We start from the raw sequence: 12,143 nt of genomic DNA, 5'->3' as shown, positions 1-12,143 counted from the left end.
GATGGTCTACATATCAAATAGGTACGTTTAAATGTCAAAAGGGTTGACAACAATATAACTCATGGGACAGGAAAATATACTTAAGCTTCACCTGAGATATAAAAATAAACAGTTCTTATGGGAGACTGGGGATTAAATACTGAAACAGTTGCCTTTCACAAAGCCTGTTGTTAAATTTACTGTGTCCCCAACATCCCACCTGAAAATAACTTTTTTTAAATCAAATAACAATAATCTTTTAGAATTTCTATCATGTATTTTACAATATCACCCTGAGTAAAGTACTGTATCTTCAAGCACTTCTCCCAGGATTTGAACCCACAGCCCTCTGGCCTACAGCCCCTGGCTACTACACCCTATTGCTCTCTTGTACTTAAACATTGACAATTTCAAATCTTAGTCACCAACAATAAAAAGGAGCCTTTGTAAGTTCAACATATTTTGTTTGATGCTATTTCAGTCACACTCACTTCTTTCACAAATTGAGGCACTTTGTAAATCAAACCTCCTCCCCTTAGTCAGTCACAAATTATAAACTCAGCACTCCGATGTGGATTTCTGCTTGACAGAGGCTTCTTGTTCCTTCCCAGTGGAAACCTGCCATTAAAACAGAGTTTGTTATTTGCTGTTTGTGGGCATGTCAAAGCTTTTGATTTAATCCATGCCTAACATTTTTTGTGGAACAAAAAAAACTCTTATGCTTCTGCAAAATAGTTTTCAGCAGGGGCTCGACTAAACCATAGTCTCTGGTCTCAAAACATTTGACTCCTTTTCCTTCTTCAGGTGCCTACAGGGCTCCTATGCCTGCAGACTGGAGTCAGTGACAGAAATCTAGATTTTCTCCCATTATCTCTCTGGAGAGACATGATATACTGTACACATTTATGCACCACTAGAATCCTAGTTCAAACTGTGAATAATCTGCACTGTAACCCAGTGGACAAACTGTGTTAAGAAAGCTACTGTATTCAAGTGTTTCTTTCTGCCCTTCAGACTTCTTTGTGTAGAGCAGAAGTGACTTCAGGAAGATTAAACCAGACTTTTTAAAAAATGTGCAAGTCGTCAGAAAGAGAGCAATAAAAAGAACAGATACATTTCTATAGAAACCTATACAATATCTCTGTAATGTCCAAATTTATCCGAGAATGTTCAAATCAAGTATCAATAAATGCTTTAACTATGAAACGTATAAAGCCTACACGACATTTTAAAAACAACAGTATGTACAGTAACATGATTTTTTCCCCCTTGCAACTCTCCACAGGTATCAGGAGTGCACAGGCAAAATGCCCATTACTGAGCTTAAATCGGTCAAAATATACATGGACCTCAGGGCCACAATTCATCAAAGGTGCCCCTCCCAAGAGCTGGGACAGAGCTGACGCAGTCCATGCTGCAGTGTCAGCTCTTGAGAAGGGGAGATGTTAATCCCAGCCAGAGGAATTCCTCCATGGGTTTCCCTTAGGGGGAATGAGTTAATGATCAGGGGTGTGTCCAGTGCTAAAATGCGGCAGTCGTTTTTGGAGCTCACGGCTTGGTCTAACAAAAGAATGTGGTTAGTAAGGGCTGTGTTTTTCATAACCCTTCCTTTTATAGTAAGGTCTGCACTATCTGACTTCTTCTCACAGACCTTTAAAATGCCTGGGCAGTTCCTGAACTCCAACAGCCATTACACCAATTTATCCAGGGGTTTCCAACATCCTGTGTTATTTTTGTGAATCAGTAGGTGCCACTGCATCCAAATTGCTCCAGTGGCAGAAAATGTGCAAATATAAGATTGAGGATACAAACAAGAAGAACACATAAAGAATCGAACATGCCAGATAGAAGTCAGATCCAAGAGTGGCTCAGAAAGAACAGGACAGACTGTGAGAAGAAGTGGGGGACAGTGTTTGTCACACATCCTTTCATTCAAACCACAGCTGAAAATGGATTTCACAGGGCAGAATTTTATTCATTCGAATACCTCTGCGCTGTGGTTTGGTAGACTCCATCTGTATCTATGTGATTTATTCTTTCTGTTCTTCAGGAGAAAATATCATTCTCTGTAATTCGTTTTTTCCTCCATCTTGCTCTTGATGTTGTTAATTGTTAATTGAGCAAAAGATTCCTACAATTTGATGTCATAGATCACTCACCATTTGGTCCATTTGGCTTGTTTAGTTACCAGCCGCTAAATGATTTGGAGATTTCATCTACAGTAGCTGTTTCATGAAAAGGGTCAGGATATTGGCTTCAACAACATAGTTGCTCTGTTTGTTGCACAATCTCACAGCACTTTGTGTAAAGAAGTGCCTCCTGTTCCGAGTTTTAAATACACTTTCCATTCCACCAAACACTTTTGTAAACACTGTTCCTGGGGTTTCTGGCTAATGATTTTTCTCAGCTCCTCTTTATAGATCTCCTGTCACCGAGGACTTAATGCTCCGTGCTTCATTTCACCAGTTTATTGAAACTGACATGCCCTGCTCAGATGAAATCAGGGATGAGCTTTGACATGAGCCCATGCTGTTGCACACAGCATGCCCATTATCACTGACCTGGCAGAATGAGCACCCTGATTTGAATCAGACAGGAAAGACATGGCCAGAGTTTGTTCAGAAGAGGACATCTCTTAGTTAAAAGGCCTGTCTTGTGCGATAATGAAAAATAAGAAGAATGTTTCAAATGAAGGAATGCATTATCAGTGTTCAAATCCTGTTCTCAATGCAAGGATAGAAAGAAGCAACACTCAATTGCCTTAAATGCTGCATAAGCAGAAGAAGTCTAATTGGACCGCAACTTTTTGTAGTGTGTTGAGATTACCAATGCAAGAGTATGACAGCAGCACTGGCTGAGTATACTGTAAGTATATGAGGAAACAATCTAACCCAGATATGCTTTTTTATTTCATTAGCAGCACCTTAGTTTCATTTGTCAGAAATGCGAAGATGAAAAGCACTAATCTTTTGGCACCATTAAGTCTTATTAGACAGGAAAAGTATACGGTTACTGTGGCTAATGCTAACATCTGGGACTGATGAAATAAATTTAAAACACATTACATTGCATTCTTGGATTATACAGATTATACAAGTATATTTCAAAAGACAATGCACCTGTACGAGGCAGCATATTAAAGTAAGAGGAACATGAGACTGATTTACCTTTCGGTCAGACTTTAGATTGGCAGCCCCCAAGCAAGCAAAGTCCACATTAGAGAGTGACTGAGCTGCTGACATGCTGCCGAGCTGGTTGCAGTGTTAACTCCATGGCCTTAATGAGTGTGGGCTGCAGACTGTTCTTGGTCCTGTGAATTCACAGCTGCTCTTAGTTGAAACCGGGTACTCATGCAGTGCTGTGAGATGCTTATTCCACAAACACGCTTCCCTGTGTAAGAGGAAGAATGCTTGGGCCAAGTAGCCTTTCCCATAGGCAATCTCAGCCGGGACCCCGTCAACTCAGCCTCACGCTCCAATCCTGAGGGAACAGGGGCCTTTCTTCAGATTTCATGCTATTAACAAACCCTAAATACAGAATTAAACAGCCTCCTGTTTGTTCTGTCACATCACCAGGCAAGCACAAAAGGGAGAATTACAACAAGTTCAGCGTGTTTATTTATCTTGAAAATAATTACAGGATGATTTTTTCATGGGTAGAAGAAGATATATGTGTCTGTCAGCATTAGCTGTTAATGCATGCTTAATTTTATTTGTTGTTAAAATGTGTTCCAAACTCACCAAATCAAATTAATAAAAAAATGGCCTGAATTAAATTCTCTTTAAGGAAAACACCTGATTGACAAAATCACTGCTTGAACATACTGTAATTGTTGCTTTGCACCAGTCCACAGAAAGGCAAATCGTCTTTTTCTAAAATCTAAAAGTATTCACACCAGATGCTTTTCTAATATTTTGTGGTGTTGATATTGAAAACATTAGCAATAGGATTACTATTAGACTTCCTATCGTAGTCTTTAGTTTATCAACAAGGGGAGATGTGACAGATGTAATCAATCACCCATAAACCGCTGGTTTATTATTGTTTGATTACATTCTTGATAGTTGCAATGAGAATAAAGAAATCTGTGTTCTTTAACAAACCTTTACCTGAGAGGATGTGTGAACTTGTTTCCTAATTTTCTTTATCATCACATGATAGAACTGCTCTTAAAAAGAGAATGCATCTCAAGAATTCTCCTTGCAAGGCTAAAGGCAGGTGCTGAAGGCAAAAATATAGCTTCTTTGTCCATTCTAAACATTGAACATATCAGTTCACAAAAATGGAAAGTGTCCACAGAATGTTATTGTAGATTTGCATTGGCTGGATTTTATTTAAAGGAATATCACACTTTACATTTGACTAAATGACCCTCATGTTTTCTGGATGTTTGTGCACACATCAAAAATCCATAAATATTTCTGTTCAATAATGTTTTGTCCCTTTGTCATATGAGATAGAAACAAATCTGCAAGCTCCTTTACCATACATTCAATAGAACGTGATGACAAAACCATCGCACAAGGTCAGAACAGTGGCTTCCCCAATATATGGCCACAGTATTAGTTTTCCTACCTGCACATACTGTAATCTGTATAGCAGCTATTGCTTTCCCCTCTTACAAGCTGAATAGGTGAAACTCCCCTGTGCTTCCTCTCTCCCTCCTGACAGGGGATCTAGCTGTGGAAGTGTAGGGTGAAGTCCTTACTCTTTGTTTTTTTTTCTTAAATTACTTTTTAGAAATAAAATGCATAGCGTTATGTAGAGTAGATGATAGTGCTGTGCATTTACGAGCCAGTTGCACTTACATCAGGGACAAACTATTTGGTTTCGTGATAAGCTGTTTGGTTTCGTTGAGAGCATTAGTAGTGATGTAATAGTTTCTCCATGACCATGGAGGTGTTGCTGTACGCAGGAGCGCAGAGGTACAGTAGCTTTTGTGAGTTGCTTTAAAAGAGCAATTACTGTAGAAGTGCTTCTTAAAGTAATACTTACACAATGGGCTTCATACCTATGGTGTAGTAAAGCCAGATGAGGTTGCCAGTTCCTAGATTTTAAATTGTTAGACATCTATAGACATCTATTGCACTTCACAGAGAAGGAAAATCTGAAATAATTCCAAAATATCTGTGTTCCTGCTCAATTTATCAGTGGAGTAGGTATTTTTAAAAATCTATGATCCTTAAGAGATACACTCTTCTAATTTCTTATTCTTGAATTTTTTTAACTGGATGCCATTTCAGATGCCATTTTTGAACAGGACTTCCATTTCTACGCTCCTGAGGAAGGATGGTATCATGGTTCTTGATTTAACCCAAACACAGGACCCGTCACTGTCTTACATACACCCACTGCTGCTATTACAAAGCTAGTCTGACACAGAGCAAGGTTGGAATTAAACCCAATCTCTTTTTACAATAAAGTCTAATTTCCACTTGTCTCTGGGAGCAGGCTGAAACAGACATGAACTACACTGGGCTCGTTTTCCTAAGCCCCAGAGCCATATCAGAACATTCTGAATTGAAATTTAAACCAAGTCTTTACAACAGGATGAGAAATTAATTTTTACAAGAGCTGTTCTTATCCAGTCCCTCCAGGGAAGGATGTTAGAAAATTAGGGAAAGCCAGTTGCAGCCTGTGGTATTGTGTGCAGGAGAGGAAACTGCTTCTCTTCAGCATTGCATTATTAAGGGCACTGAGTGAGAGAATCTGACCTGGGTCACTGAATCCCTAGGTGTACAGTACACTCTGCCCATGTAGAAAAATGCTTGGCAACACAATTAAATGCTTTGTTTCTTTTTGATTAATTCATGAGGTTTCTTCCTATAAAAATGCTATTTGAACTTAATCACACTTCTCATGTTTCTAATGTTTAATGGTGGTGGCTTTGCTCAAATTTTAATTTTACGGTGCAAAAATCCTAGTTCCTTTAGTAAAACAACAATATACCAATTATACCAATTAGTCAGTAACAAGGACAGTGATTTTAGGAATGCGAGTGTTTTATTTTTGTTTCTGTGTTGCATGTTGGTAATATTTTCTTTTAAACGCAAAGCAAAAAATGCTGTGCATATTTGCTGATAGGACAGCTATTATGAACACAATTTACCAAGCTGGATAGAATGAGTTACTGTACAGCTGTGTGGAGACAGTGTTGCTCAGCTGGAAGTAAATACTTTGCGAACCAGTTAGTGTAACGCTCTCACGAGCTTCAGGAGGAAGGTCAGCTGACGACCGATCTTAAATAAGAAACAGTGCCGAGTCACTCTCGACACGCTGAAGATACGCCTTCTACAAAAAAAAACAAGGAGATAAAAAAGTAAAACAAGACCTGCTTTAAGAAAATATTTTTTTAAATAGAATGTTCAGTTGCAAATGTTATGCCAGTAATCTGCTGATGATAGTTTTCTGGAGCAATCTGATAGCTTTAATTTTCTTTCCGGAGTGTGAAAGATAATTTGACCAGGTTCGAGGGACTGGTCGGAGCTCCAGGAACTGGCAAAACCCAACATACTTCTTTAATTGAGCTAGATATTCTCTATGGCTAGCAAAGCTACGAAATGTATTTAAAATCAAAACGTAATCAACCAGGAGACATTAGATTCTTTAACATTTAACTTAATGACTAAATGACCTGTACCTGAACGCGGTACTAATTGCCGTAGGTAACACACACTATACTGTACAGTATGTAATCTAGTCCCTTTTAAATTACCATGTGCCTCTGGAACATACTGTATAGAGTATGTCCTTTACTAAAGGACTAAAGGCTTTAGTGTAACTTGGTGTTTACAAAGTAAAACTGGCATCTTAATTTTAAAGGCTACGCATTCGAGGCTGTAAATTCACTACTTTGTTAAAAAAAATAGAATAAGACGTTTACAGGTACCTTAGTGCACTTCATATTTACATTTTAAGAGAGAGTACTGCAGTTAATATATCTACTCTGTTAATAACACAAGCAAGGCCTCAAATAATTACTGTATATCTCGTCTCTCGTGACACTCAGGACCGTAAACCCTGTATTGCGCAGTCTACTAGTGTCATCTAGCGGTCACAAACTATAATGACTACTCACTGTTCTTATGTTGGGATTGAGCTAAGGAACAGTATATCCTCTCCGTCTAACGCAGAAACGCTAACTCATGCAGCTGTCTTTTACAGATTTGACTATTGTATGTAGTGCTTACCGGTTTATACATACACGAGTTTAACATGTTGTAATAAGTAAATAAAACTCAAATGCTCAGATTTTAATTAAAACTGACATAAACATTTATTACCTGTTGTAGGTTCCTTGGATTTCTGTGGATTTTGGAAGGAAATACAAAATTCTGCTGCTGCTCACCACGAGGGGATTGAACATTTTGACTTGTGACTACATCAGTGAGCTGTTATCTCCCTAAAAACAGTGTCCTTTTTTACTCAGTCACCTAAACTAGGCTCCAAACCTAAAAGAAAGAGCTTTTTGTTCTGTTACTCTGGGACTGTGGAATGATCTCCCAGCACATACTGTACTGTATTAGTTTTGCTTTGTCTTTGTTTTACTTACTGCAGATGCAGTTGATGTCAGGAAGGTACTATATAAAATGATAATTGTTATACATTATATTTCTGTTGCCACAGAAATAGCATGTCTACATAAATGCCTAAACTTCAAACTGTCGGAGTTTGACGTGGTTAGTACTGTATACACTATATAGTATAATGATGATAAAACAAGAGTAGGCTAAATTAATAAATTTAGCGGTGTGTCACAGGCTGTGTAGCTGTTTCAAAGATGTGTGATACCCTTGACAGTCACATGGGATCCTATATTATAATATGATATTTATAAATAATGATATTTAATCACTTATGCAGTATATCATTGAAAATAGTCCATTATTTTCAGATGTTTATGAGAACAGTTAAGTTCAGAACCACTATTTCTCTTTTTACTAAGCTGTTCCCTAACTACATTAGCTTTCAGACCAGGCATTTTAAGTGGTTAAAAGAATTCAATTCAGATAAAATCCTATGCCTTGTCGTTTCTAAACAAAAGTCCTGTTACTCCACTAGAAATATTCTTATTAAATGATGTACTGCCCATTTCACTATTAGTGTTGAAAAACAATCCCAACCTTTCAATAACCAATCATTTTTAAAGATTAATGACAACATCAGATCAGAAACATGACAGAAGCACCTGTGTTTCATTGAGAAAACCTCATTTTCCACTTGTATTTAATCCTTCTGCATTCACTTCTGAAAGCACTAATAAAATAATCTGCAGGTTTTCAGAAGATATGATATAATCATTCTACAGGGGGTTTAACCAATTACAGAAATTGGTTACTTTCTTAGGTGGCAGGAGACAGATTTTACATCAGTGTACATACTGTATTACAGTTTATGCAAATATGTGGTGTCACTTTATTCTTGGAGTGCAAATCACACTCTACGGGTACATACAGTACCTGACTTCTATCAATAACCATACCATTAACTATTATTAGTCTCACTGACAATCATGTTATTGGCATGTCATTTAAGGTAAGAAAAGCAAACTCCAGCACTCCAGGCAAATGAGATTTCTGTTTCACTGTAGTCAGCATGACACAGTTACTGTAGCTGTCAAGTCTTACTTTTTTGGGATGAGAGTAAACCTGAGTTTCTGGTTCAGTGCACAAAAGAAAAGAATAAGTGAATCTATCAACGAACACTAATGATCTTCGCAAACAAAGGTGTGAAGCTGACCTAGAAAAAAAAACAGGAAAAGAAAGATACGAGTTCAGAGGACATCTTGACATGTGTCTGTTTTACCTTTCCCTTAACAGAAGGCAGATGAGGCAAAACACAGGCCCAAGACTTTGATCAGAGCATAAGTGTTTTATTAGGACAAAGGTGCCAAGTCAGTTGGCCTGGTTCTCCCATTCCTGTTCGAAACAGAGGGAATGTAACCTTGTCAGTGTTCTCATCAGCTGTCAAAATGAATGCATTTTGGGTTATTTTACATCACTTACAATAGACTAGCCCAGATTTGTGTTCCAAAGGCTCATATACTGTATAAGCCTCAGTGGCCCACGGTCAATATCCTGCCTCATGTCAGCTGTCGCCTCTGGCTGGATTATGCCGGTGATGTGTGAGTAAGTGCTGTAAATACAAAATAGGAAATGCAGAGTATTTTTAAAAATTTCCTGAGACCCCTTGATTAAAGAAAGTAGCCAATAAGGACACATACAGTGTAATTTAAACAGTTGCAGACCTACAATCAGCTTCTGTGACAAGCAGTGATCCTACTAAGATACTGTTAGTCAACAAGCCCACACTTTGGAGTTTTGAGGTCCTCCAGTGCATAGGGACACTGGTCTGACACCCACGAGAGTCACTCCTCGGTCAAAGGGCTCAGCCTCATATTGGACAGTTCAATTCCAGCCAAGCTATGGTGGAATCTACAGACTCTGAAGGATCCCAATGACGAGACAATGAAAGAGGAATGTAAGGAAACAGAGACAGCCAGTGTCACAGAATCTCTCAATAGCTCTGTTAAGGCTTTCAGCAGCAAAACCACTGATCACTCACATGATTTTATTTCTTATCTGGCATCACCTGTAGTGCTATAAAAACTCTGAAATGTCAATACCATTATGTGTTATATAGGCCGATTTGCGGTATATAAATGCCATTTGCCACTTCCTTTATGATACAGAAGCACCTGTTCAATTAACGCTCAATTGATTTTAGGAGGGCTGACAAACTTCAATGCACATGAGATGCAGGTGGGTTGGCCATTTGACTCCTTACAGGGCACTGGCTTCACCTCTAGTATGTCTGTTAAAGCACAGACATCAACCACTTATAAACATCTAGAAATAAAATGCTGCTGAGACTGAAAACATGAGAGAAACTCTACTTTATGATTAACATTGTACAATCTTAATTTAACACATAAGCAAAATATTTTTACTCTGAAAGGAGAATTATCTATTTCTTCCTTTTAAATTCTGTGCAAACAATGTTTGTCGTTACATTCTGTAATTTGCAATATATAATGTAACTGATAGAGTATAAAGAGGATGTTTGCATGTTCAAACTGAAAATACATACAGGAATTCATTTAAAAGGCAAATTAATGATTTGTACCAATACTATACAATGTTACACACCGCAATGTTCAGGACGTATTAACTTTGAAGAAGTACGACAGATCAAATGAATAAGAAAACACACAAAAAAACTGCTTTCAAGTTGCCATTAATTTTCCCTGGACCAAATGCTCACTAGCTCAAATTGCAAAGAGAAGTTAAACAAATCAACAAAGTTATCAGGTGAGCTTAAATAAATTAACACATTTCTTAAAGCACATTGTTCTAAATGACTACTAAGCATACATGGCATTCTAAACCCCATTCTATCACACAGTTCCTGGACTATTGCAGCCATACGCCTACTGTTCTGCCAGGTGGGACAGCATTGTTCCAGGATTATTGTCATTATTTGTTTTTTTACCTGAATAAAATATATGTTTATATAGTCTACAGATGTCATGATCTAACCCTCTGGTACACACACACCTAAAACAACAACAACAACAGCGTCAGCTTGCTCAATGGATAGCCTGAGTAAATCAAAAATGAATTCATCTCTTCACTAATATACAGTAGTATATATGCTCACCACATAAGAATAATGCATTTACAAGTAGTCGGTCCTCCAGAAGTGGTTTCAGGCTAAACAATTTTCAGTCCTGGATCAGGAAAGACCAAATAATTGTAATTATGGAGAAAATGTGCCTGGACAAAACCAATAAAGAGCATATTGGCTTTTACTGACAGATCCTGAAGTCACACTGAATAATGTTAGTGTCACGAAGTGTTTTTTCAGGACCCTATGCAGACAAGACAATCTGGGAAGGAGTGAGGAAAACACGGGGAAAAAAGCATGCAAAGGGGCTGGAAGGAAAACAGGGGGCGTGTCCATGGTCCGCTGGTGTTCGGGGGAGGTGTGGCTGAGGCCAACAGTCCAAAGGAGTCCGAGGCAAATCTATGAGTGTAGCAGAAGTCCAAGACCGGGTAATCCATCCTGACAGACAAACAGAGTTAAAAACCAGAGCGGGATCGGGCGGAGGGACTGGGGAATAAGTGGGGGGTCAAGGGACCAGATGCTCCCTTATCCCAGACTCAGAAGGTCAGGACACTGTGATGAAGCCTGTGCCGTCGAGTCAGCTGGACTTGTGGATAGGCGGGCTTCCGGGCGTCCATCTTCCAAAGCTGAGCCCAGATTGGCAGGAACGCCTGGCTTTTGTAGGATGGGGGCAGGAACCGAAGGCAGGTGCAGGGAATCAAGAATAAAACTAGGAAGGGCTGGAGCATCCTTAAGAGGAGGGGTTTAAGAGCGTGACAGTTAGTGATTTGTACAAGGAGTGTGACTATCCACAGCCCTAAGGTCAGTGATATCTGACAGCTCTGCTCTTCTCAATGACTGATGGGCTCCTTTGCTTTCTCCATCTCAGGTAGAACCTGCAGGACTGTCAGGAAAAAAAACATGCAGTTTTTCTTGCCCCAAAAGTTGTCATTCATACCTCAGATGTTAAAAATGCACATTTTTTACATTTCTGTCAAAATGTTGTATGTGCTAAATCTGATAATTAGAGAAGAGAAGGCCACTTATTCACACCACCACACCTATTGCACCATGAGGCTGTACAGTTCATTACGATGAGACATGACTGCTTGTCTTAGGGGTCTGCAAAAACAGGGGTCATCAACATGAGTCTTGTCACCTAGTGAGAAAAAAGGTGGTGCAAGTGTGATGGGTGCCACTCTGCCCCATGCTGGGACCCAACTTCTCATGGGCACCCCTGGCTTCAGAACCCTACAGAACAACAGTGTAAAACCCAGACATTGCCCCCCCCCCCAGAAACATGAACCCCAGACCTTGCCTCCTCAAATCCTCAGAGCCCCAAACAGTGTGAACCCCAGACAGTGCCCGTCCTCAGACAGCGCTGAACCCCAGACAGAGGCAAATTCCACCCCACCAACGCAGGGAGTTCAGCTCTGTCTATGCCCAGATGCCACTGAACCCTGTTACACAAGAACATTTTTCTTTTCTAGATTAAAAAGAAAAAAACAAAGAACTGTGCCATGTCTCCAGGAAAGGAATTTTTCAGTAGTGTCCAAGAG

The sequence above is a fragment of the Atractosteus spatula genome, chromosome 3 (genome assembly GCF_055471065.1).
Source record: "Atractosteus spatula isolate fAtrSpa1 chromosome 3, fAtrSpa1.hap1, whole genome shotgun sequence".
Taxonomy (NCBI): Eukaryota; Metazoa; Chordata; class Actinopteri; order Semionotiformes; family Lepisosteidae; genus Atractosteus; species Atractosteus spatula.
This window is presented reverse-complemented; position numbering follows the sequence as displayed.